The 26,517-nt window shown below is 42.5% G+C and overlaps 1 long non-coding RNA gene across 1 annotated transcript; it reads right to left on the bottom strand.

Moving 5' to 3' along the window:
• Window positions 1–11,256: 11,256 nt before the first annotated feature.
• Window positions 11,257–22,327, bottom strand: LOC145521180 (uncharacterized). The gene is made up of 2 exons (XR_014065205.1): window positions 22,233–22,327; window positions 11,257–13,766 (listed from the first exon to the last, which is right to left on the bottom strand). It is a non-coding gene; the product is annotated as an uncharacterized LOC145521180 (long non-coding RNA).
• Between the last annotated feature and the right edge of the window lie 4,190 nt (window positions 22,328–26,517).

Raw genomic sequence — 26,517 nt, 5'->3', positions numbered from 1 at the left:
CATAAATGAAAAAAATGGCCAATGAGTGCTTCCCCTACACACACATGCATGACTCTATTACCAGACCACAGTCTTTATTTCACCACCAAAAACCAAAAATAAAGGCAACCTTTCAGTTATTACTATGGCCCAAGTCCACATTCGTTATAATTGGAATTTTTTTTTTTTTGGAAATTTTTTAAATTTAAGATTTAGCTTCCTGATTAAATATGTTGTGTGAACTACTAGATACTGGCTTGTTTCAAATTTTAAGTTGCTTTGAGTTCCCCCTAAGTAAGAGATTTGGAAAGAATCCCAGTTAGAAAGCAAGCTGTTGGGGCAAGGAAAGGAATATTAACTCACTAAAATCACTATCTATACTTAAGAGAGCCTGAAGCCTTGATTTAAGTGCTCAGCTAACAATAGAATCTCATCATACTTCTGTGTTTGCTAGCCAATGCCACAGAAAAGCAAACAGACACAAATGAGGTTCTTGGATTAATTTTCTAGTACCAGACAGTTTGACTGTCACACTGGCGATGTAATTTAAATTAAGCCGAAGGAAATGGCAGAGTCCTTAAATAGATTCCTGCACGCTCTTCCAGGATTCAGAAGTGTCTTGTTTGAGTACCAGTGCCTATCTTAATGTAATTTACTTGTAGGTATCAGCTACGGCTATTGAATTACCAGGTCAGAGGGTGAGTGACTCGTGTGACCCAGATGAATGATTTTACTGCAGAAAAAAATATCCAGCTACCATATTGCTACTCTGATAAGTGATGGCAGCTGTTATGGCTCTGCGTTCTAACCAGGTAAAATTCTATCTGACACCCTAACAGGAGTTCTCCTGTGCGTGTTCTGAATTACTTCAGTCGTGTCCAATTCTTTGCGACCCTATGGACTGTAGCCCTCCAGGCTCCTCTGTCCATAGGATTCTCCAAGAAAGAACACTGGAATGGGTTGCCATTTCCTCCTCCAGGGGATCTTCCCTACCCAGAGACCAAACCCACGTCTCCTGTGATGCCTGCATTGCAAGCAGATTCTTTACCTACTGAGCCACTGATATAGAGTTCTCCTAGCAAATGGTTTCAGAGAGTTTGATACTATTGGTTTATGACTCATCCATACTCTTACATTCACAAGAATATCTGCAAGATGAGACAAGCTTGTTTGGACTCAGAACTTAATTAAAACACATAGTTATCATAACATAACAGAGTTTGGTGTTGGTCTGTGAAGCCAACCTCTCTCTCTCCTTTCACAGTCAGACTCCTGATCAGACTTGTTCAAGATGACTAAAGATATAATCTTTTTTTTTGTCCTGGCCTCCTTGCTGCCTAAGTTTGCCTTCCTGGTTCAAACCAGAAGAGTTTGTCTGGGTTGTCAGGGTGCTGAGCAGCTGCTTAGGACGCTCAGCTTCCAGCCTTCCACAGTCGCTCTGACACCTGTGGTCCAAATGATGCTGGACACTTTCCTACTTCCTTTGGTTTCCAGGAGCTGTTTTCTCTTCAGTTGCCATCTCCCCTCTCTTATTCCTATCTGCGACATGATAGATAGTGTGGGGTTACACCCTGTAGGAGGCAAAATAACAGTCGTCCAAAGATTTCCACCTGTCAGTTCCCAGAACCTGTGACTGTTACACTGCATAGCAAAAGATGTTGAAAATGTAAATAATGGTATGGATCCTGAATTGGGGAGATTCTCTTGGATTAGGAAAGTGTGCCCATTCTAATCACCTGGGCACTTCAATCTAGAGAGATTTCTCTGGCTGGAGTCAGACAGAGAGATGAGGCAGAAGAGGCCTGAGACAGAAGGGGAGGTAAGAGGTAATCAAAACCTGACGAGGGCTTGACCCATCGCTGCTGGCTTTGAAGAAATCCTCTTTTCAAGAAGACATATATAGAGGAAAAGCCCAGCTGTGTCTGTAAAACCTTTTTGCTAATACCTTAGAAATCTCCAAAGTTCAGAATCTTCCACAAAGGGCTGTTTGAAGAAACTATACGTCTCTATATTCATGGATCTTTCAGCCAGACCAGCAGAAACCATAAATAGAGATGAGACTATCCAGGAAAGATCTGTGTACAGGAAAATCCCCATGACATACATGGAAGACACACGAAATCCTTAAGAGTGTTATGGCAGCAGAAACACCACCACCCAGGACTGACGGGGGCTGGCAACCCCCCACAATTTTACCTGTGGAAACAGACTGATAAAACTACTCAGGTGCAATCAAGGGCTGCCTTTTGTGGAGAAGAAAGCATGAAGCAAGAGCCCAGAGGGTGTAACTCAGAACCAAGGTTCCCTCCAACCTTGAAATCTGATGGAGTTTGCATGAAGGGATTTCAAAATTATGGGTCACCGATGACTCTCTTCTCCCTGTCAACCAGAATGTCTGAAACTGTCTGATGCCCATCACATCACTGCACGTTTGCAGGAAACAGCTTGTTTGTTTAGTTCCACAGGCATGAAGACGGAGAGGAATTGTGCTCCAAGAAAGTTTCACTCATAGCTGAGTTAGATGAATCAAGTGATTAGATTTAAGACTCTAGAGGAGATGAGATTTTAAATTTGCTGCAATGAGAAGAGATCATTGGGGATCTTGGTGTGCGATGAGTGTATTTTGTTATGTGGGGTGGACGTGAATCTTGAGTGCCGGAAGGTAGGCTGAGTAAGCAGAAGAGCAAGCTCCCCAAATTTCCGTAATTCCCAGAACAATGTTACTCTGTGTGGCAAAATGGAGGCATAATCACTTTATCCATGTGATTACAGTTATGGACATTAAAATAGCCATATTATACTGGATTATTCAACTGGACCTAATATATTCTTAAGCAAGATGCGTAAACATAGGAGAGGAAAATGGAAGAGTTAATAAGAGAGATACAACAGAAAAGAAGGCAGGAAAGATAAGGCGAAAGGAGAAGGAACAAGAGCTAAGTATGAGAAAAACTGAATTACCATTGGTGCTTTAAGGATGGGGAAAGAGGCCACAGATCACGAACGCAGCCTAGGCCGCTAAGGCTGCTTTAAGCATGGAGATAGAGGCCATAAGCCAGGGATGCAGGCAGCCTCCAGAAGCAGGGAACAACCTTAGCCAACAGCTGGTTCAGAAATGAGGGACTCAGTACGGTACCACGTGGAACTGATATCTGCCAAATGAGCGGAGTTGATTCTCCCTCAAGCAAGACTCTAGGCTGGCCAGCACCTTGATTTCAGCCTGTGGCACCCTTTGCAGGGAAACCAGCTGAGCCTGGCAAGCTTCTGACTTACATAACTGCAAAATAATAAATTTGTGCCATTTTAAGCTGCTGAGTTTGTGATAATATGCTGATAATAACAGGCAACTAATACACATTCACTTACACAGTCAGATTTAACTTGTTATAAAAATATGATCCTCTCTGCTTTTCTAATGGCTTCCCTGGTGGCTCAGACGGTAAAGCGTCTGCCTGCAATGCGGGAAACCCGGGTTTGATCCCGGGGTCAGGAGGATCCTCAGGAGAAGGAAATGGCAACCCACTCCAGTACTCTTGCCTGGAAAATCGCCTGGACAGAGGAGCCTGGTAGGTTATGGTCCATGGGGTCGCAGAGAGTCGGACACGACAATAGTATGGTCCCTCCATACCTTCATAGAACCTAAAATCAAAAAATCATTTTAAATGACCCCGTCTTTCACATAAAGTAATTTCAAACATTTGTTTTGTGTCTTGTGCCCAAAACTAAAATGGTCTGAATGATTTTGATGCTGTGTTTTTAAAGAGTCAGTTTAAAGATTCAAGATCTAAAATATACTTCTCCAAAATTAGCCAAATCACAAGACAGTGGTACTCTTAGGAATTTCTCCCCTGAATCTTAGGAGGTGAGTCTGAGTTTCAGAAAATCAAAGTGGTGTTGGAGGAGAGCTCTCGGCGAGATTCAGAGGCATGAATTCCAGACCCGGCTCTGATACCAAACAGCCAGACAGCCTCTTGGAAATCCATTTGCCTCTTTAAATCTCATTTTTTCCCTCTAGAAAAAAAGGGGTGGGGGCTCATGGGGCTTCCTTGATGAAGAGCTGCTTGGTTGCCATCTACAGGCCGGGTAAGCGTCAGCGAGGTGTGAGGGGGGCAGATAACAGGAGAAGAGCAGTCCAGCAGGCTCAGCCTGTTGGGTTCCATATGCCACGCGCTACAGCATCACTCTCCTGACGAACCCAGTCACCAAACACAGAGTCCAAGATGGTCCACAAGGGGGCTTAGAAGAATTCATGCCACTCGCAGGTCATGTTACCTCTGAAGAGGTTTACTTGGAAAGAGTGAGGGCTGAGAAAGGAGTCGAGTGTTCAGGGCTTCCCAGGAAGCACAGCAGTAAAACAAAGTCATCTGCCGATGCAGGAGACTCAAGAGACGCAGGTTCAATCCCAGGGTTGGGAAGATCCCCGGAAGTAGGAAATGGCAACCCACTCCAGTATTCTTGCCTGGAAGTCCCATGGACAGAGGAGCCTGGAGGGCTACAGCTCATGGGGTCACAGAGTCGGACACAACTGAGCATGCATGCACACACACACAAGTGTTCACCAATTCTATTGCTATGGACTGAGTGTGTCTCCCCTCCCACGTTCACACATGGAGGCCTGAACCCCTGTTGTGATGTAATTTGGAAAGGAAGCCTTGGAAGGTAGCTGGCTTCAGATGAGATCATAACAGTGGGCCGTCTTGATGGGATGAGTGTCCTTCAAGAAGAGACAGCAGAGAGCTTCCTCTTGTGTCCACCCTGTGAGCACAAAGCAAGAAAGCACCATCTGCAAACCAGGAACAAAGCCCTCACTGGAACCCAGCTGTGCTGGCACCCAGGCCTCAGACCTCCAGCCTCCAGAACTCTGAGAAAATAATTATCTGTTGTTAAGTCTGTGGTATTTTGTAATGGCAACCTGAGCAGACTAAGAACAGTTGTAAGGAAGAACTTCAGTTTTTGCTCTGCAACTGCTATTTTATTTAACTTTCCTATGAGAATATATTAGTGTATTTTTTATTATTTAAAATAACTAAAAATAAATCAAGGGAAAGAGCCCTATAGCTCACTCACAGACATATTTTCAGTTTTCTGTTAGACTCAGGAGAAGACCAGCTGCAGGTCAAACCAGCTATCAATGAAAGACATCAATTGTCAGTTTCACCAATACGTGCATGCGTGCTCAGTCACATCTGTCATGTCCGAGTCTTTGCACCCTGTAGACTGAAGCAGACCAGGCTCCTCAGTCCATGGGATTCTCCAGGCAAGAGTACTGGAGTGGGTTGCCATGCCCACCTCCAGGGGATCTTCTTAACTCAGGGATCAAACCCCAGGTCTCCTGCATTACAGGCAGATTCGTTACTGCTGAGCCCACGGGAAAGCCCAGTTTCATCAAAGCTCACTCTCAGTTTGGAAGATGTCTCACTGATTCACTTCTCTATGTTAAAGTGACATAATTAACAAGTATCGCAGTGAAAAGATCCTTTAGAACAATGTCAAAAATTCAAGAAAGTACTGAAATGTAGCTTTTCTGATGACATTTAGAAACATATATAAAGTTCAGCAATTACTTTAAAGGATGACTTTATGAAAAAGAGACATACATAAAATTCACGAAATTCAGACCTTGGAAATTATCTGTAGAACAGTTCATATAATATTAGAGAAAATATTTAAGGAGGAATTATAAGTTGTCAAATTAAATACCTCTTTTTAAAAGGACAATTATATGCCTGTTATCAAGATATAATTTAAAATGTAATTGTTGCTCTCTTGGCACTTATAATTTAGTGGATCAAGCAGATATTCAGTTCAGTTCAGTCGCTTAGTTGTGTCTGACTACTTGCAACCCCATGGACTGCAGCAGGCCAGGCCTCCATGTCTATCACCAACTCCCAGAGCTTACTCAAACTCATGTCCATCAAGTCAGTGATGTCATCCAACCATCTCATCCTCTGTCGTCACCTTCTCCTCCTGCCTTCATTCTTTCCCAGCATCAGCGTCTTTTCCAATGAGTCAGTTCTTCACATCAGGTGGCCAAAGTATTGGAGCTTCAGCTTCAGCAAGAGTCCCTCCAATGAATAATGAAATAAATTAGTACACAACTCTGAACAATAATTTGGAATTTATTTTGTCTATATTCTCTAAGCAATTTGTCCATAGTACTTTTTAGCTATTGCCATTACTCTTGCTTGCTTAAACCTTAAATCAGCTTTTCCATCCCCTCTATGTATGTAAAGAGCTATACACAATGGAGAAATTATTTTATCAGGCACAAAGCACCAGCCCAGAAATTAGTTGAGTTCCATCTCTGCCACTAAACGAACTTGCAGACTCTGTAAAATTTAGATTCTGTAAAATTAGGTGGCACCATAGATGTTCCCTGATAGCTCAGTTAGTAAAGAATCTGCCTGCAATGCAGGAGACCCCAGTTCAATTCCTGGGTCAGGAAGATACCCTGGAGAAGGGATAGGCTACCCACTCCAGTATCCTTGGGTTTCCCTTGTGGCTCAGCTGGTAAAGAATCTGCCTGCAATGCAGAAGACCTGGGTTTTATCCCTGGGTTGGGAAGATCCCCTGGAGAAGGGAAAGGCTGCCCATTCCAGTATTCTGGCATGGAGAATTCCATGGACTGTATAGTCCATGGGGTTGCAAAGAGTCAGATACAACCGAGTGACTTTCACTTTCATAGATATTCCTGTAGGGTCTTTCCAATTTTAAAATCATGCAAGAAATGTCTTTCCAATCTGAACATTATTTTATATTCCAACCATGTGTTGTTTCATCATAAATAAAGGCTGTGTCTTTTAAAAGAGGAAGGAACTTGAAAATATTCATATAAAGAATTCACACAAATAAGTAATAAGAAGATTTGTAAGAACATAATAGGCTTGGCTTTAAGAAATAGACAATAAAGAATGTTCAGTGTGATCCATAATGTACATGTTTGGTGGTGGCCAGAAGGATGGTTGCCTGTGTGACGTTAACATCTTTCTCTGGAGATCTTTAAAGACAGAGCAGTTGCAGAGGGGCAGCTTAGAAAGCAAGAGGACAGGATGACATGTCAGGCACATCCCAGCTCTCTGAACATCATCTGAGACATTTTCTTCAGAACTCAAGTATGTTTTTTTCTATAAAGTAAGAGCTCTTTTAATTATCCATGGACAGGCGTTATTAATCAAACCCTATCTTTGAATCATAATTCATGCCACAGTCCCTAGAAGCTAAGACCATGTATGAGAATTTATGAGAACTGGAAAACTCCACCCAGAGGTCATTGCAAGGACATTAAAGAGCATTTACTTTGTTTGAACGGGATGTACTTTATGAATAGGGCTGATTCGCACCTGCTGCAATACTCCAGGAGAATTAAACATGCTAATTTAATTATGAGAGTTTCACAGCACTCTTGGCAGAAAGGCATTTGCCAAACTTCAATTATTTTTAGATCCAACTTTGAATTTAATTTAAAATGTGATTAAATTCTTTTTCCTGTTATCTAAGCTGATGTAAAGTCATTGTTTAAGCTCATTCAAAAACAAAAGAATATTAGTCTTTGGTTTCTTCATGTAGCTTACATTGAACAGTAAATCATTGCATAGTCTTATTTATATTTGATGATATTATTCTCCAAACTAAACACAGGTTTTATATTAGACAGTCTTGGACACTGTGTGCTACCAATATTAACTGGTTTATTTTCTCCCAGCCACTGCTTTTAAATATACTTTGTCAATTCTTTCCTGACCCTTAATAACATCTCAGGCAGACCCCATAGCTTTCTGGCCCCTTTGGATATTTAAACAGTCCAGATTAGGTCAGTTTAAAAATCTGATCTATAAATCTTATAGCACAGGGAGCTATATTCAATACCCCGTGATAAACCATGATGGAAAATCATACGAAAAAGAATGTGTGTGTATATATATATAACTGAATCACTTTGCTGTACAGCAGAAAGTAACACAAAGTTATAAATCAACTATCCTTCAACTTAAAGCGCTTTTCCAGTCTTATTAATATATTCAGTTTAGTATCCGGGAGCTCATCTTCCCAAGCACTGCCAGGGGCAGCCTGAAGGCCATGTTGTGTACCCAGATCACGATCTGCTTTTCTCGCCTTCAAAGTCGTGGAACAGAAGCACGGCATGGAGAAACGGGGGATACGCCCCGTCCATCAGCACTCAGGCTCAACGTTTCCCAGCCCCGTGCATCCGAGTGGCGACGGGACTAGCGCTTTCCTAAGGCGGAGCCCAAGGGGAACGGAGGCCTAGACTCTAGCAGGGCAGCGTGGGGCTGGATGTAGCCGAGGTCTCTGAGTCAGGCTTAGGAGAGCCGCGCCCGCACAGCCCAGGTCAGACTGTGCGGTGGGCAGACGCCGGTCTCTTGTTTGCTAAGCCCTGGCGAGTTCACGCGTGTTTGCTGTCACAGCATCACCTGTCCCGCATCCTGATGAATGCGAAGACAGACTGCAAGGTGGAGCAAAACGCATAGGTTGCACTGGGTTTGGAGCTCCCCTGGTGACTCACACAGCAAAGAATCCGCCTGCAATGCAGGAGACCTGGGTTTGATCCCTGGGTTGGGAAGATCCCCTGGAGGAGGGCATGGCAACCCACTCCAGTATTCTTGCCCGGAAAAACCCCATGGACAGAGGCGCCTGGAGGGCTACAGTAAATGGGGTCGCAAAGAGTCAGCACACTGAGTTTGATCCCCCAAAAAGAGAGAGAAAGAGAAGGTGATTGCATGAGAAGACAGTAAGCCCATTGAAGCCCACTGGAGTGTGTCTGTATCCAGGTGAGAAGGAGACCAGAAAGAGAGAGACTGGCAATGCAGCAAAAGACAGGAGGAAGCGAGAAATCCATCTTCATGAAAAGAAATGAAAGACTGAGATTCAAGACACCAGTGAAGAGAGAAGTCTTGGAAGGAATGTTTGCTCAAAGACAAGAGCAAAGAAAGGTAAAATGGGAGAAGAAACAAAGAAATTAGAAAAGGAATGATTAAAAGTGGAAGAAAACCGAATAACAGCAAAACAGACCCCTTTCCCCATCTTCTGATGGAGACGTAGTCCAAGGAATTTCCAAATGACGGAACTTGTGTAATCTTCTCTCACATGTTTAAATGTATTCAGCTTCATCCCCATGGACTACTCTCAATACCTTGTCTTAATTTACTCTAAGCCTGATGTCTTCTAAATCTTCCGTGCTTTTTAAGCATCTCTGAGCGGTCACTCCTATGCTTCCTCCATGCACACTAGCAACCTCATACATTTAGATTGGGAACTGTGGAGTAGGAGAGCGTTTGCCAGCCTGACTCAACGGACGCACAAGGTCACTGTCCACAGCGATTACAGGCAGGCGTCTTGTTTGAGTCGAACACCAAACATGAGAAAAAGGCATCCTTAATTTGAAAAAGAAAATGGTTGGAAAAATGTAAGTTACAGAAAAGTGTGTTCTGCTTTGTATTAAAGAGACAGGAAGAAAAGAAGGGAGGGAAGGAGAGGGTAGGAGGAGAGAGGGAAGGCGGGAGAAGTTGCCAGTTCTAAAAACTCTGGAAAGTTGTCTAAGACACCCTCTCTCCTATTTCTGCTCTCTCCCACTAAGTTCCTAAGCCAGTAATTCCCAAGTCAGTGGATAACTGAGTGTGCAAACCCACTGTTCCCAACAAATGAGTCATCAGATTTAGAAATAACAATTCATGTGTGCCAGTATCACACTTTAAAAACAAAGGATGGTTGAAGGATGTATTGAGAGTTTGGGATCAGCAGACACAAACTATTATACGTAGGATGTATAAGCAACAAGGTCCTACTGGATAGTACAGAGAACTATAATTCAATATATCCTGTGATAAACCATAATGGAAAAGAATAGGAAAAAGAATATGCATGTGTATAACTGAATCACTTGGCTGTACAGCGGAAATTAACACAACATTTTAAATTAACTATCTGCCAATAAAATAATTTTTTTAACAAACAATGATTACTGTGTCACCTTGTCAATAAATGAGACTTCAGGAGCACAGAATCACTGGTAGGTGGTTCCCCCGCACGAGTCCTACTCAAGCCCTCTGTTCTCCCTTTCCTCATCCCCTCTATCACATTTTGTCTCAGCCCTTCCTCACCTTATACTCAGACACTCCAGGTTTTCAGCTCCCTGCCTCTAGTCCACCCTGAATACCTCCTTGAATCATCATCTTCATCATGTCTTTCCCAGACCTAAAAGCTTTCCAGTTTTCCCCATTGTGTGTTACGGGGCCTATTTCATGGCATTAACGGACAGGCTTCAACAGGAGCTTTGAAGACATTGAAATTCTGTGCCAACTTTTTTACGCTGTGCATTGTTTTGCTGATAAGAATATCCAGTTTTTTCACATCCTCCTTGAGGCCCTAAAAAAGGCTGAGAACCACCAATCTAGGGGCAAAATCCAAACTCAACCTGCAGGAAGTGAGCTCAAATCTGCATCCTAAGTACATCTTCTGTTGGGTCAGTTCTCCTCCTAGTCACTCATGTGTTCATTTAATAAATATTCACTGAGTACTTCTTTGTTCCAGACATGACAATAGACACCAAGGACCAGGTGAAAGTACAATTTCTCCCCTAATGAATTTCCAAACTCTCAGCACAACACCCTGCTCAGGTGGGTAGGGAATTAGGTCTGTGGCCACACTTGGCATTTCAGGAATTGTCAAGGTATGGATGCAGAATAACAGAAATGGCCCCTTGGGGTCAGGAACAAAAGGGGAAGGAAAGTCATATCCAAAGGGATCCCATCAAATCCAAAGGGCAGCACTGGGCAGAGAGGTGAAAATGAAGCAGTAGCTGAACCCAAAGCTCAGCCAAGCTAAACAGAGCAAATGCACTCAAGGAGGTAACACAGCGGATGGAGCTGACTGAGAATCAGAGGGACCCACGCCTGCAGCCAGGTTTCCTCCCCACCCTCCCTCTGGTCCAAGGTGAATGATGTCAGGACTCTGGGAAACAGCAAAACGGGGCACTGAAGTCCTGGAGGGCCTTACAGCGGTGGTCACACACGAGCTGGCCCTTCAAAGAAGAGTAGGATTGTGTCAGATGGACAGACAGGAAGGCAGGACATTTCATAAAAGGGAACATTAAGTGCAAAGTCCAGAGACCTGATGCAGAATGTTTAGGGGAGCTAAAAGAGTTTTAGTACAAGTAGAGGTTTGGGGGAAATTATTTAGAGTTGACAGCTGATAACCCTAAGTATATTGATGCTTGGTATTCCAAAAGAAAATAAGATCTGTAATTCAGAACACAAGAGCATGGATAATTAGAGCTTGCTAGACCAAGCCCCTTTATTTTACAGAGCAAGAAACTCGAGTTTAGGCGGGGAGTATCTGTTTCATTCAAGTTCAGTTCAGTTCAGTTGCTCAGTCATGTCCGACTCTTTGTGACCGCATGGACTGCAGCACGCCAGGCCTCCCTGTCCATCACCAACTCCCAGAGTTTACTCAAACTCATGTCCATTGAGTCAGTGATGCTATCCAACCATCTCATCCTCTGTCATCCCCTTCTCTTCCCACCTTCAAGCTTTCCCAGCATCAGGGACTTTTCTAATGAGTCAGTTCTTTGCATCAGGTGGCCAAAGTATTGGAGCTTCAGCTTCAGCAACAGTCCTTCCAATGAATAGTCAGGACTGATTTCCTTCAGGGTGGACTGGTTGGATCTCCTTGCAGTCCAAAGGAGTCTCAAGAGTCTTCTCCAACACCACAGTTCAAAAGCATCAATTCTTCGGTGCTCAGCTTTCTTTCACCCAAGTTAACTAATGACAAAGTAAACACTGCATCTTTGTCTGATGGTCCCAGCTTTGATGATGCTTCTACACCACACAGCCAGCCCTGGACCTGATGCAAATGATTTCTCCTCACACCCAAACTATTTAGAAAAAAACCCCAAAAAACAAAAATCCATGTCTACAAGGTCAGAGGGTAGGTAAGGAGATAATGCTCTTTCACTTTTGTGGGTTATAATGCCAAGCAGCTTTGGAGATTCTAGCAAGAAACAAAGCAGGGGAGGCCTGCCAAGGGCACCCCTGCCCAGCCAGCACGAGGCCCAGCCTTGAGTCTGGCGCCTGGGCAGCGGTGTTCTGGCAGATGCTGAACCACCAGCATTCATTCGGGGTGAGAAAGCAGGAGGCTCACCTGCAAAGTGTTCCAGCTTCTGTGCAGCAAGTATTCCCTTCACGGCCAGTTACCGACGTGATGTAACTGAGATGCTGACAGTTACATCGCGCTGGTGACGGACAATCAGGTCTCAGAAGCTAGGACACGCTGGCTCACACACAGCACCACAGCAGACCTCAGTAAGCCCCTCTGAATCCATCTACAACCAGCCCACCAGCGAGGTCTTCAGCCTCCCCAGCTTCAGTCTTGGTTGAGCCAGGGCTCCCCATTCATGGCAGACACAGTAAGATAGTTCATCTATTTTGCTAGCGAGTGGTGAGCTTCCTCGAAGAATAGAAAGAGACTAAACCCCACCTTCCTAGCACAAGAGCACTAGCCAGCTGCTTCTGACCTTGTCTCGTGACCTTGAACTTGACCTTGGTCCCCACAGTGGGGTGCTCATCACACTCCAGGGGTGAGAGTGACCAAAACACTCGCCCAAATAGAGTTGGGACATCATCCCCTTACAAACTGTCTTAACAGCCTCAAGGGAAGTCCCGGGTTTCCACAGCTTCAGGAGTTCTTCCACTGTCCTGAAAGTAATAGCACTGAGATAAAGTCGCCATCAGGCAGACGGAGTTCAGTAGCCATTAGGCAGAAATCGAAGTCAAGGGTGACTCCTGGGGACACTCTCGAGCCATGAGGGGCCACAAGGAAGGGTGGCGACGGTCACCGGCTACAGCCGTTGTCACGTGCTGGTGAAATCACAGCAGGCTTCACACAGCTGAGTGTGACCGAGGGGCTCCAGGCAAAGCACTACCTACAGCCCGGCGTCTCTTAGGACCTGGGCCACGCCTTTGCAGCCCCGCAAAGGCGGGTGTTTGAAAGGTCCTTTAAGGGAAAGCCTTCCAGGGCTGGGAGTCGTGCAGGAGCGTCCCCTGCAGGCCTTCACCCCTTAGCCAGCCCGGCTGGAGCTCCTGTAACCATCACGAGGAAGCGTTCTAGCCCCGCTTCTGTCTTCTGCATCCTTGGCTCCTGGAAGTTGCCTTTGAGTCACCTGGCCACTCTGCGGCTCTCTGCTGCCCCCTCCTGTCGCCAAGTGGTGATGACTCCAGAGGCCCCATCCTCTGGACCAGTACCAAGGTCCCGAAAATCCGGCTTCTGCATTTTCCTTACCCACTCCAATATGCTTGCCTGGAGAATCCCAGAGACGAAGGAGCCTGGTGGGCTGCCATCTATGGGGTCGCACAGAGTCGGACACGACTGAAGCGACTTAGCAGCAGCAGCAGCATATTCCCTTGTATTGTGGGCAGGTCTTCCCGCTTTGTAATCAGGCTTCACGGACAACTCTCTCTCCTGGATCCCTTCATAACACGTCTGTGGACATTTGTGAGTCCTTTCCTGACTTTCCTCTTCTTCCTTATTAATAAAGAGCGTCTTCAAAGAGACAGTTCAAGGACTCTCCTTCCCTGTTCATATATTCACTCGTGGGGAAACCATCCCCATACAGATTTTCAAGCAACAGCCTCAGTGGAAGTTGTAGATTTCCATTCCGAGACCTGTGTTGCGTTTTCCTCTCCACCCCTGCATTGTTCCTTCTCTCTCTTTTCACAATTCTTATTTATAGATTTCTGGGCTGGAGTTAAACATTCAGTGGGCTGTTCGGCCCGGCCCTAGAATGACAAAAATACAAGATCCAGGCTTTAAGAGACAAACTGTGTAGATCTTTCTGAGAAGATTAGATTATTTCTCCCCATGTGTACATCCAGCAAACTTCTGCTGGAAATTAATCAGCACTCAAAGAACAGGCAAACGTATACACAAACCAAAACAATAGGGTTTTCGTCCATATACATATTACAAACCACTCAACAACATTTGGGCAGTAAAAAAGCACTAGCCATGTGGTTTTCACTAGCCTTTGCACCCCTCGCCTATACAACCCCATCAAAAAATGAACCACTTTATAATTTACAAATATACACACGCACGCTAAGTCTATTTTCTAAAAGAGATGGAAAGATTCACAGCATGCCAGTGTCAGTTCTAAACCTGATAATCTGTTGAAGATTAAGTTCTGACCTAATCCTCTCTAAATTCATCCATAATAATGAGATTTTGGTTCATTTGAATATAAATGCTATAGCTGAGTATCTGGAAGCAGAATTTATTAAAATCCTCACCCAAGTTATTACTGAATGTGTTGCCTACGTGTCCGACAGGATTTTCTTTTTAAAAAATTAACATTTACTCAGAAGTGGGCTAGAATGACTTCATAATGTAAACAAATCACCTCATTTCTATTTTATATAATCGTACTTTATTTTACTTTTAAAACTAACCTTGGGCATTTTCCACTTTTAATAAAGAAGTATTTTTCTGTCATTGAATAAAATTAGCTGATCTAAATCAAACTTTATGCTGCCAGTTTTATAAAAGCAATCCACTCTCAAGTAAGAATAACTTATCATTAGCAATGTAATATACCTATTACAAAATGGCTTTTAAAAAGCTCGTTAAATGTTGCCAACAAACACATTACCAGCAATGGATTTTACACACCCTAAAGAATGAGGCGTCATTTTTGAGCTTTAACACAACAAACGTAGGGTTATTCAACCTATAGATAACACATATTATAGACATCCATCACTATCACTTCAAGGGACGTATATTAAATTAAAACAATTTAAAATGGTGAACATAACCGATGTTTAATACGGAAAATTTCAGAACTTAAGAACTAAACCTGAATACAAGTATTACAAAAAATGACAGGAAATAACAAATTCTTCAATTGTCTGCAAACAGGAATGACTTCGTAAAATCCAATCTGCCTCAGTTATAAGTGATTAGAAACTAGTAATAAATTAGTATGCCCTGAAGTCCAAGGTTTTTGTATTTCAGGCAGCTAACATCAAAAAAATAAATGACCGATAAAGTCATAAAAACTTTGTGTAAACATAAAGCTCTGAACTAAAGAGTAACCATAAAGATCAGTCATTAATTTGCTGATGGTTCCTAACAGTTTCTTGGACATCTACCAATGTTTATGCACTCAGAGCTCTGCAGGAAACCAGTAGTAGCTCTTCAATACTGCCACTAGATGGCAGAGACCTGGCAACTCAGCTTTAGTCTAAAAGGAGTTAAAACTGGGAATGGTTCAGTTCAGTTCAGTTCAGTTCAGTTCAGTTGTTCAGTCGTGTCTGATCCCTTGTGATGCCATGGACTGCAGCACGCCAAGCCTCCCTGTCCATCACTAACTCCTGGAGTTTACTCAAACTCATGTCCATCAAGTCGGTGATGCCATCCAACCATCTCATCCTCTGTCATCCCCTTCTCCCCCTGCCCTCAATCTTTCCCAGCATCTGATCTTTCCCAATGAGTAGGTTCTTCACATCAGGTGGCCAAAGTATTGGAATTTCAGTTTCAACATCAGTCCTTCAAATTAATATTCAGGACTGATCTCCTTTAGGATGGACTAGTTGGATCTCCTTGCAGTCCAAGGGACTCTCAAGAGTCTTCTCCAACACCACAGTTCAAAAGCATCAATTCTTCAGTGCTCAGCTTTCTTCACTGTCCAACTCTCACATCCATACATGACCACTGGAAAAACCATAGCCTTGACTAGATGGACTTTTGTTGGCAAAGTAATGTCTCTGCTTTTAAATATGCTATCTAGGTTGGTCATAACCTTCCTTCCAAGGAGTAAGCGTCTTTTAATTTCATGACTGAAGTCACCATTTGCAGTGATTTTGGAGCCCCCCAAAATAATCTCTCACTGTTTCCACTGTTTCCCCATCTATTTTCCATGAAGTCATGGGACCAGATGCCATGATCTTAGTTTTCTGAATGTTGAGTTTTAAGCCAACTTTTTCATTCTCCTCTTTCACTTTCTTCAAGAGGCTCTTTAGTTCTTTGCTTTCTGCCATAAGGGTGGTGTCATCTGCATATCTGAGGTTATGGTATTCCTCCCAGCAATCTTGATTCCAGCTTGTGCTTCATCTAGCCTGGCATTTTGCATGATATAGTCTGCATATAAGTTAAATAAGCAGGGTGACAATATACAGCCTTGATGTACTCCTTTCCCGATTTGGAACCAGTCTGTTGTTCCATGTACAGTTCTAACTGTTGCTTCTTGACCTACATACAGATTTCTCATGAGGCAGGTCAGGTGGTGTGGTATTCCCATCTCTTTCAGAATTTTCCACATTTTGTTGTTATCCACACAGTCAAAGGCTTTGGCGTAGTCAATAAAGCAAAAGTAGATGTTTTTCTGGAACTCTCTTGCTTTTTCGATGATCCGGCAGATGTTGGCAATGTGATCTCTGGTTCCTCTGCCTTTTCTAAATCCAGCTTGAACATCTGGAAGCTCTCAGTTCATGTACTATTGAAGCCTGGCTTGGAGAATTTTGAGCATTACTTTGCTAATGTGTGAAATGAGTGCAGTTGTGTGGTAGTTTGAACATTCTTTGGCATTTCCTTTCTTTGGGCTTCTCTTGTGGCTCAGTAGGTAAAGAATCTGCCTGTAATGCAGGAGACCTGGATTCGATCCCTGGGTTGGGAAGATCCCCTGGAGAAGGGAAAGGCTACCGACTCCAGTATTCTGGCCTGGAGAATTCTATGAGGTCGCAAAGAGTTGGACACGACTGGGAATGGTAGGCATACAGAAAAGTTTTTATAATACTTTGGGTCAAATAATTAATAAGTCTTTATTTATGCCAGATTCATATTTCCCATATGAAAATTTAGGATACTAGAATATAAGAAGTTGGCTCACATAGGAAAAAGGGAAGAAAATGGTGGAGGTAAAGAAAAATATTTTCCCTAAAATTTGCTTAATTTTATCTATGATAAATATTATAACAGACTAGCATAAGGGAGAAATCCAGAGGTTAAAATCCACTTTGGAATGAACACAGTATATATATCTGCAACTATTAGGAACATACACTTACAGATTAACAACTTGGTTGAATTTAAATTGAAACCATCTGGTGGTATATTGAACGACTTAAATGTCTTTAAATATAATGGTAATTTTCATTCCAAACAACATTTTTTAACAACTTACTGGAAAAAAATTTACATACCATATAATTCAACCATTTATAGTATATAATTCAATATTTTCCAATAAAGCCACAAAATTATGCAACCATCACCACAATCTAACTTTAGAACATTTTGTTTCCTTTATAAGAAACCCTGTACCCACTGACTGTCAATACACATTCCCTCTACAACCCCCCACTCAGCAAACTCTAATCCACTGTGTGTTTCTATAGATTTGCCTGTTCTGAATATTTCATATAAATGGAATCAAACAATATGTGGTCTTTTGAGATTGGCTTCATAAACTTATAATAATGTTTTCAAGATTCATCTGTGATGTAGCATGCATCAGAACTTTATTCCTTTCTATTTATTACTGAAAATATAAAAATTTTTATATATCACATTGATACTATGATATAATGATAAGATAGAGCACATTTTCTTTAAACATTCATCAGTTGATGAACATCTGGGTTGTTTCTACCTTTTGGCTATGCTGAATAATGCTGCTGTGAACACTGGCATACAAGGATATGTGTTTTCAAATTCAGGGGGTTATAGCTAGGAGTGGAATTTTTGGATCATATAACTCCATGTTTAACCTTCTGCGGAAATGCCAAACTGCTTTCCATCGTGGCTGCACCATTTTACATTCCCGCTCATGCTCATGCCTGGTCGCTTCAGTCGTGTCCGACTCTGTGACCACATGGACTGTAGCCCACCAGGCTCCCTTGTCCACGGGATTCTCCAGGCAAGAACACTGGAGTGGGTTGCCATTTCCTTCTCCAGGGGATCTTCCCGACCAAGGGATTGAGCCCAGGTCTCTTATGTCTCCTGCACTGGCAGATGCGTTCTTTACAACTAGTGCCACTAGACCATTTATGTATTTTCTTTAGAGATATATCTATTCAAATTTTTTGCCTGTTTGTAATTGGGTTGTCTTTTTAATTATTGAGTTCTGTGTGGTGTTTATAATTCTGGATATAAGTCCCTTATCTGATATATGATTTGCAAATATTTTTTCCAATACTGAGGGTTGGTTGCCTTTTCACTTTCTAATGGCACCCTTTGCAGCACACAAGTTTTTTCCCCATGGTTTAATCTTCCATTTTTTTCTTTTGTCACTTCTGCTTTTGGTGTCATATCTAAGTAGCCATTGTCTAACTTAGGGTCACAGATTTACTCCTGCTTTTCTGTAAGAGTTTGATCGTGTAGTTCTTCCTTTAGGCTGATGACTCATTTTGAACAAACTTTTGTATGTGTGAAGTTTGAGTCCAACTTCATTCTTTTGCATGTGAATATCCAGTTGTCTCAGCACCATTTGTTGAAGAGACTGTAATTGCCCAATTGTTGAATTCTCTTGGTCCAAGCAACATATTATAACTTAAATAATTTGTAGGATTTGGAAGCAAAATCAAGGATATTGCTCCAGATGCTTTTCTGAAGCTCAAACAAAGACTACATTTCAAATGAGTTTGTGATTTCAACATATCACCATGCCTAGCTTCAATAGACACTCAAATTAATGAATAAATACACAAATCTCTTTGCCATTTCCTATTTTCAAAAGCCAATTTATGTATCTCTTTATTTTGATTTTGTACATTTTACTTGCAAATTATAAAATCCTCAAATTGTCTAAAAGACATGACACTGTTAAATTCACTAAATTGTTATTTGCATCTGTTTATTTTGCCTCTTGACAAAGGTGTTAGTATAAACTTTTTTTGAAGACTACCTACGTTGAAATAGCATCTGACTTTGAGTTTGCTTGAAATTTTATTTTTATTTCTCAAGAGTGCTGTTTCTCAACCTTGACCTCAGTCTGCTAGTAGTACCTGCAGATGACACACAAAATGCCTCATGAACTTACTCAATAAAAACTGATGTACAGTGTGATGAGGACAGTTACCTCTGTTATTGAACACTGGACCAGACATTTTACACATGTCAAGCCACGGTGGCCAAGTCAGTAAGCTGAACTTGGATTCAAATCCAGATCTGTCTGACTCCAAGGACAACATGCTTGGCCTCTCCGTGGTGTCCTTTGGAGATAGCAATGGACATTTAATAAATGTGTCTCTAGACTCTCTTGCAACCCCATGGACTGTAGGGTACCTTTATATTTGTGCATAAAACCAAAATTACAATGGGAAAGTTTTTTAATTTGTATATGAAAATACATCAAAATCATTGAAACAATATTACTTCCAAATAGAATGGAGCACATCGTGGATAGTCTTACTGGCAATTGATATGTAGTTTTTAAGTGGAATTAAGCAAAGGGCAATGTTTTTGGTTTTTTAATATGCTGTGCTTAGTTGCTTAGTTGCGTTTGACTCTTTGCAACCTCATGGACTATAGCCTGCCAGGTTCCTCCGTCCATGGGGATTCTCCAGTCAAGAAAACTCCAGGGGATCTTCCCAACCCAAGGATCTAACCCAGGTCTCCTGCATTACAGGCAGATTCTTTACTGTCTGAGCCACCAGCGAAGCCCCTTTTAATATTCTGCTTTTGGGTTAAACAATCATCTGTCCCAGGTGGTGTTAGTGGTAAAGAACCCGCCTTCCAGTGCAGGAGACATAAGAGACGCTGATTTGATCCCTGGGTCAGAACGATTCCCTGGAGGAGGGCATGGCAACCTACTCTAGTATTCTTAGCTGGAGAATCTCATGGACAGAAAAGCCTGGTAGGCTACCGTCCATGGGGTCACAAAGAAACGGACACGACTGAATCAACTTAGCATGTAGACATATAGATGAGATTCAGATTTATAATCTAAATGGTAACACTGAGGAGGCCCAGGGACACATAACAATTTTTAGTTCAAAACATGTGCCCGCCCAATATCATAATACGATGTAACTGTAAGAAACATAACACATGTGAAACAGGACAAAACTTATTCATTTATTTTTCTTTTTACTGCTTCATTCAGCAAATATTTAGAGAGTGGTGATTAAACTCTAGACATTATCCTAGGCACCAAAGACATATCTATTACCAACACAAGATTCCTGCACCTGGGGCCTTTCCTTGCAGTGAACAGACACAGATAAGAGCACTGAAAAATAAAATAAGCTCATTTTTGATGGTAAAAAAAGCTATAAAGAAAATTTGAAAGGATGATGAAGAGTTATGAGAGGGAAGGGCTAATTTGGTTCAGAGAGTCAGAAAAGGTCTCTATGTGAAGGTGACATTTGCACTTATGCCAAAAAAAATTGATAAGGTGCCAACTATGCCAAGATCTGCAAAGAGGGAGTTTCAGGCCGAAGGGGAAAAACAGAGCAAGTGAAGACACAGAGAAATGAGAATTAGCTGCTGGAGGAAGAGGCCGACACTCAGGGGATGGAACACAAGACGGGGAGGAAGGAGGTGTGCGAGGGAAGTCTGGGAAACAGGCTGCCGCGGGGTGGTGCAGTCTCTTGTCAGCTGCGGTAAGGTGCGTCTAACAGCAGTGAGTGGATATTAGAGGATTATAAGCAAAGAAATAACACAGCCAGTGGATATGGCCAAAGTGGTCAGATTCAGGGCGTATTTTATAGGTAGAACCAAAAGATCTTGCAGAAGTTTCATCTGTACAGGTAGCAGAAAGAAAAGAGTGAAATGCATGAAATAAGGTCTTAAACTGCACGGCATAATTCAGACTTGTATTTTTGTAAAACAGGAGAGAAAATGTAAATCTCCTAACAGAATTGAAATTAAAATAAAAGAAAAACTCCCTCTTTCATTTCCCTCTTGCATCCTCTGGAGAATGTTGCCATCACCACATTAGACTGTGCATTCCAACAATTTTAATCACACCAGGTGATTCTAGGTACAGAAAATTGTTCCACGAAAAAGAAAAAAATGACCTATTTTGCCAGATTCATGAAAGGACTTTTCCTTTAAATAGCTGTGTATGCTCCTAGTGGCCAACATGTCTAGGGGTACCGACTCCATCCTCAGCCTTCATCTCTGCAACCTACTCTTACCTTAATCCCACCCAAGGAACCAGCCCAGCTATCCATGTTTGTACCACATCATTTCATACCCTACCCCCAAGACAGGTTTCCCGGCTAGCTCAGCTGGTAAAGAATCCACCTGCAATGCAGGAGAGCCCAGTTCAATTCCTGGCTTGGAAGTTCCCTTGGAGAAGGGATAGGCTACCCACTCAATATTCCTGGGCTTCCCTGGTGGCTCAGATGGTAAAGAAACCATCTTCAATGCAGGAGACATGGATTCAATCCCTGGGTTAGGAAGATCCCCTGGAGGAAGGCGTGGCAACCCACTCCAGTATTCTTGCCTGGAGAATCCCCATGGACAGAGGAGCCTAGTGGGCTACAGTTCATGGGGTCACAAAGAGTTGGATGTGACTGAGCAGCTAAGCACAGCATAGTACCCCCCAGACACAGGTGATTGGGCCAAGACTGCCCAGGGCTGGCTAATTTATTGACAGGTCAAAGGGTTGACAGGACAAAGACAGAGCCCACTTGTTTTTGGTTCTGGGACTGAGAAGCTGTGGAGAGAGAGCTTGAATCCATACAGAGCAAGGCAAAGCCTAGTGTTTCTAGTTCTAGGGGAGTGAAAACTGGGGGTTTCAGGCTGGCATGGGCAAGAGGGGAAGCAAGGCCAGCATGAAGGCAGGAGAAAGCATAGACCAAAAAGAAGGAACAAGAGAGCATGGAGACCCAGAATTAGAGAAATCCAGTCCTTTGGGTGTCTTGCAACCACAATTCCTGGTGAGACACTCCTCTACTCCATTTAAAGATAAGGCCATTTACAAATACTGGGCTTTATTTAACTTTTATTAAGAACAAATATGGGGCTTCCCCAGTGGCTCAGAGGTAAAGAATCTGCTGCAATGCAGGAGACGCAGGACATATAGGTTCGATCCCTGGGTTGGGAAGATCCCCTGAAGGAGGGCATGGCAACCCACTCCAGAATTCTTGCCTGGAGAATCCCATAGACAGAGAAGGTTGGCAGCCTACAGTTCATAGTCTTGCAGAGTCAGACATGATTGAAGCAACTGAGCATGCATGCATGCAGACAAGAACAAATCTACTACAAGGCCTGGCTATAGGGTATTGTTGACAACTAACCTGTCTTTTCCATTTGAATGAAACAATGATTTTGCCTCAGGAAGAGGTTTTCAAGACAGTTGCTGACTGCCAGCATCCTCAAATCCTCTGTGACTCTAGGAAAGAAAAGAAGGGTAGAAACTAAAACTCCTTTTTTCCAAAAACCCTAACAGACATTCCAGGCCACTTAAAACTTCTGTGATGGCCACCAAACTAACAGTGCAAACTGCAAGAGAAGGCATTTTTCCTGGCCAATTTGATTTGACCCAGCCCTCATCTGCTAGCTGAGATTAGACTACGTTTGGTGATAAGATATGGTATATGAGAGTTACAAGTGCATTATCACATTATGCTATGTCATGGGGCCAAAACTAAAAAGAAAACGTGAAAGGTTATCACTAGAAATGTGTGGGAAGCTGATAAGTAAGGAAAAGGAAGTCTGCAGTATGACAAAGTCCACAGATAAATCTCACTACGTGCAGCAAAACTCAAATAATAAATACGGTGGGCACCAAAAAATCTAAAATAGAAACAAGGACAATACAATATATTTTCAGTTGTAGATTCCCACACAGACTATATTCCCAAATATGTTTATTCTACACGCATAGGAAAATACGAAGAAAGGCTTGAAAGGAAAAACATACATCATAAGAAACTGTGGTACTGTGAAAACTATTGGGAAGGCAAGGGAAGATACTGCCCACTTACCAACATGTGAATCTATGGAAATCGTGGCTAAAGAATAACATATTCCTGCTACCAAATTCTGATGCAAAACATCTGCAGTCTCAGCCGTCTACTGTTTCACCAAAGTGGGAAGGGATAAGATGTATCTAAACCCGCTACATGGGCAAGCTGCATCAACAGAGAATGCTAGATTCCAGCAGTTTCCGTTCTCAACAAAAGATGGACTGTTCTCAGCTCTTTCTCAGCAACTTTGATAAAATCTGAAAAGATGTGCCTGTCAGAAGGTTGATAAGAGCTTAGCTGCAATGAAAGTACTGATAGGGAACTCTCACTTCAAACCCTTAAAGTCTAGTAAGTACAATAAGTTAGCAGTGGTTATTGCTGTTCAGTCACTAAGTCGTGGCCTATTCTTTAAGGTCCCATGGACTATTGCGTGACAGGTTCCTCTGTCTTCCACTATCTGCTGGAGTTTGCTCAAACTCATGTCCATTGAGTCTATGCTGTTACCTAACCACCTCATCCTCTGCCACCCCCTTCTCCTTTTGCCTTCAATCTTTCCCAGCATCAGAGTCTTCTCCAATGAGAACTCCATGAAAAGGTGAAAAGTTAGCAGTGGACAAACAGGACAAAATGAATGACTGCGGATCTGCTCCAAACATCGTTGGTATCAAATATCAAATCATCATCTACCTTGTCATTTCTTCATCACCTTTCAAACCACCTGAAGCTATTCAATACATAACTGAAATTTCTAACCTCACACCAAAATTTCCACAATCATTTATCAGAATACAGATCACAATTTCGAAACATTCTTTTTTAAAAAAGAAAAGATAAGAAAAAAGAATAGTGAGAAATGTACTTACTTGTGTGCCAGATATCTCGAAGTTTTCCAAAAGCATGACCTAATCTAAAACTGTTCTGGAAGCATAAGATGAAGTCATATTTTTTCCATGTACCTTATAGACATCTTAGCACATTTAAAAGCAGAGACATTACTTTGCTAACAAAGGTCCGTCTAGTCAAGGCTATGGTTTTTCCAGTGGTCATGTATGGATGTGAGAGTTGGACGGTGAAGAAAGCTGAGTGCCAAAGAATTGATGCTTTTGAACTGTGGTGTTGGAGAAGACTTTTGAGAGTCCCTTGGACTGCAAGGAGATCCAACTAGTCCATCCTAAAGGAGATCAGTCCTGGGTGTTCATTGGAAGGACTGATGTTGAAGCTGAAACTCCAATACTTTGGCCACCTCATGAGAAGAGGTGACTCATTGGAAAAGACCCTAATGCTGGGAAGGATTGGGGGCAGGAGGAGAAGGGGACGACAGAGAATGCGATGGTTGGATGGCATCACCGACTCGATGGACATGGGTTTGGGTGGACTCCGGGAGTTGGTGACGGACAGGGAGGCCTAGGGTGCTGAGATTCATGGAGTCGCCGAGTCAGACACGACTGAGTGACTGAACTGAACTGATAGACATCTTGCCAACCTTATGGGAGGTATTCAGAAGGAAAATCTGAGAGATTATGATATTCATTTGAAAAATCACAGATCACTCTCAAAAAGGACAGTGGGTTGGCCCAAAAGTTCATTTGGGTTTTTCCGTAAGATGTTATCAAAAACCCGAATGAATTTTTGGGCCAACACACTACATGACATGTTAGAGAAAACTTCAGGATGTCTAGAAGGAGGAATATAAAAGGAAACTTCCTTTAATTCTTTTCTTCTGTTTTGAGGGGGAAAAACACAAGTAAACAATTTGAAAATATCAATTTTTTTAAAAGCACTTTTTTTGCAATGTGCATTTGTATACACCACTGAACCACTGTAAACAAGGTGATGGATTTCCAACTGATTTTTCATTATTAACAACAATTTTTCACCCTGTACTCTTTTAGATAATGCCCAGTGGGCCCCAAACCAAGCATTTGCACAACAGTAGAGACGCCTAGAAATGCTGCAGCTTCCAGAGCAAGTGGGGCTAGATGGAGCATATCCCCACTGAACTCGTGACTGAAATCCTGAGGCTATAGTCAGCAGATTATAACTGCTAAGATGAAAGCCATTTTCAAGAATAATGATGAGATGAACAGTATTTCTGAAAATTAAAGTATATTATTGAAGACTCAGATAGCAAATAGCAGAGTATAAAATCAAATTTTGCTTTCATATCATGTCCAAAATGTTTTTTTGGTAGCTGTTTTTAAACCTATACTTTTACTTATGTGGATTTTAAAAGTCTAAGCTTTCAAAAAGTAATCTATATCAAAATAGGTTTTTCCTACTCTGTGAGTTAAGAATTCATTGCTGTGGGATCTTAAATAAGCTATTCATCAAAAAAAGATTAGGATAAGGTAGGAGCAAGTTGTGTGCGTGCATGCTCAGTTGCTTCAATTGTGTCTGACTCTCTGCAACCCTATAGACTCAGCCCACCAGGCTCTTCTGTCCACGGGATTCTCCAGGCAAGAATACTGGAGTGGGTTGCCATGCCCTCCTCCAGGGGATCTTCCAGACCCAGGGATCTAACCCATGTCTCCTTCATCTCCTACATTCCAAGTGGATTCTTTACCGCTGAGCCACTAGGGAAGCCCAGGAGCAACTTAGCAATTATTAAACTAGTAAGCTGGTAAACGAGTAACTTTCCTACTAATACAGAAAAATAAAGCAACCACAAATTTCAACATGAACTACCAGCAACATCTGGTTGCATAAATAATGGTTCTCTCCCTCAGCAGATCCCCATCAACACAAGAGCCTGAAAACCCAGGACTGAGGAACTGTGATGGTTAATTTTATGTGCTAATTTGATGAGGCCAAAGCACCCAGATATTGACCCAGTGCTAATCTTGATATTGCTGAGAAGCTTTTCTTTTTTTTTAATGATGCGCTTATGTGTGTGTTCCGTTGCTCAGTTGTGTCTGACTCTGCAATCCTATGGACTATAGCCAGCCAGGCTCCTCTGTCCATGGAATTTTCCAGGCAAGAATACTGGACCTGGTTGCCATTTCCTCCCTCAGGGTGATGATATTCACATTTAAATCGGTAGACTTAGAGTAAAGCCGGTTATCCTCTGGCTGTAGGTGGGCCTCATCTGATCAGTTGAAGGCCTCCAGAGAACAGCCTGAAGTTCCCCAGAAGAACAGGTAATTCTCTCTGCAGTCTGCCTTTAGAGTCAAGCTGCAGCTTGAAACCTACCTGGTTTCCCAGGTAGGAAACCCTTCCTGGGTTTCCAGCCTATCCTACAGCTTTGAACTTGCCAGCCCCTACAATCACAGGAGTCAATTCCTCCAAATCTCTCTCTTTTTATTTAGCTCAGTGGGTAAAGAATCTGCCTGCAGTTGCAGGAGACCCAGGTTTGATCCCTGGGTCAGGAAGATCCGCTGGAGAAGGAAATGGCACACCACTCCAGTATCCTTGCCTGGAAAATCCCATGGACACAGGAGTGTGGTGGCTGCTGTCCATGGGGTCTCAAAGAGTCGGACACGACTGAGCGACTAACACTTTCCCTTTCATGCTTTATATATGCATGTATATACAACAACCAAAGAGAAACACTATCTCTCCTGCCTTAGGAAGGTTTTTTTCTCCTAAAAAAAAAGAGAGACATGAAGACTAATAC

This window comes from Giraffa tippelskirchi, chromosome 9 (assembly GCF_054371585.1).
Source record: "Giraffa tippelskirchi isolate mGirTip1 chromosome 9, T2T-mGirTip1v1.2.pri, whole genome shotgun sequence".
In the NCBI taxonomy this organism is placed as follows: Eukaryota; Metazoa; Chordata; class Mammalia; order Artiodactyla; family Giraffidae; genus Giraffa; species Giraffa tippelskirchi.
Note: the sequence above shows the minus strand (reverse complement) of the source record. Positions and strands in the feature narration are given on the sequence as shown.